Genomic DNA, 954 nt, shown 5'->3' on the forward strand with positions numbered 1-954 from the left:
CTGTGTCTTCCCCTCTCTCTGCCCCTCCCCACTCATGCTCTGTCTCTATCTCAAAAACAAATAAACATTAAAAAAAAAAGTCTTAGGGTGCCTGGATGCCTCAGGGGGTTAAGTGGCCGACTTTGGCTCAAGTCATGATTTTGCGGTTTGTGAGTTCGAGCCCCGCGTCGGGCTCTGTGCTGACAGATCAGAACCTGGGGCCTGCTTCGGATTCTGTGTCTCCCCCTCTCTCTGCCCCTCCCCTGCTCATGCTATGTCTCTCTTTGTCTCTCAATAATAACTAAACTTCAAAGAAAGAAAGAAAGAAAGAAAGAAAGAAAGAAAGAAAGAAAAGAGAATTATGATTCTTGTTGACTGGAATGTGTATATCTCCTTACTACATCCTCTACACAATTTAAGGCTTTGAAGATAGCATTCCTTTTCATCACTCATCAGAATCAATCTTGGCAACGACCTAGTAGTGAGTATTTTAAGCAACAAAAGCAATCATTCATGCTTAAGGTCAAATGAATGATGTGGCCCCTAGAGGTTGAGAGGAAGGGATCATTGAGTTTCCACCACATCTGGCTCACTTTACACTTTCCAAATTTAACAACTGAGGACAGTCATATTTGTGTGTCATCCTTGCAAAGGGGTGATGCTAATCTTCTCTGTGTGGTTCCAGTTTTAGGCTATATGCTGCCAAAGCGAGCATGAGAACAGTCATATTAGTACAAAGCACCCCTGATCCTAATGACGTTTAATGATTTATTATAAATTAAATAGCATTGCATGAAAATTCTGGAAAGTCTAAAGGACAATCCTTAGTCAACATACCAATAATATAGAATTTGTATGTGAGAGGAGGAGGAATGGATTTAGATTTCTCATATTGTTATAGTCCAAAGTGAACAAGCTTCCATTAGACCTACGCTTTATCGAGATGAAATCTACATAACCAAAACTTGCCGTTTT

The 954-nt window shown here is 40.5% G+C and overlaps 1 non-coding gene across 1 annotated transcript; it reads right to left on the reverse strand.

The window, feature by feature from the left end:
• Window positions 1-590: 590 nt before the first annotated feature.
• LOC128773969 (U6 spliceosomal RNA) lies at window positions 591-694 on the reverse strand. The gene has a single exon (XR_008418460.1). It is a non-coding gene; the product is annotated as a U6 spliceosomal RNA (small nuclear RNA).
• Window positions 695-954: the final 260 nt, after the last annotated feature.

Source organism: Panthera pardus, unplaced genomic scaffold (genome assembly GCF_024362965.1).
Source record: "Panthera pardus isolate Hobbes unplaced genomic scaffold, ASM2436296v1 HiC_scaffold_27, whole genome shotgun sequence".
NCBI classification, from domain to species: Eukaryota; Metazoa; Chordata; class Mammalia; order Carnivora; family Felidae; genus Panthera; species Panthera pardus.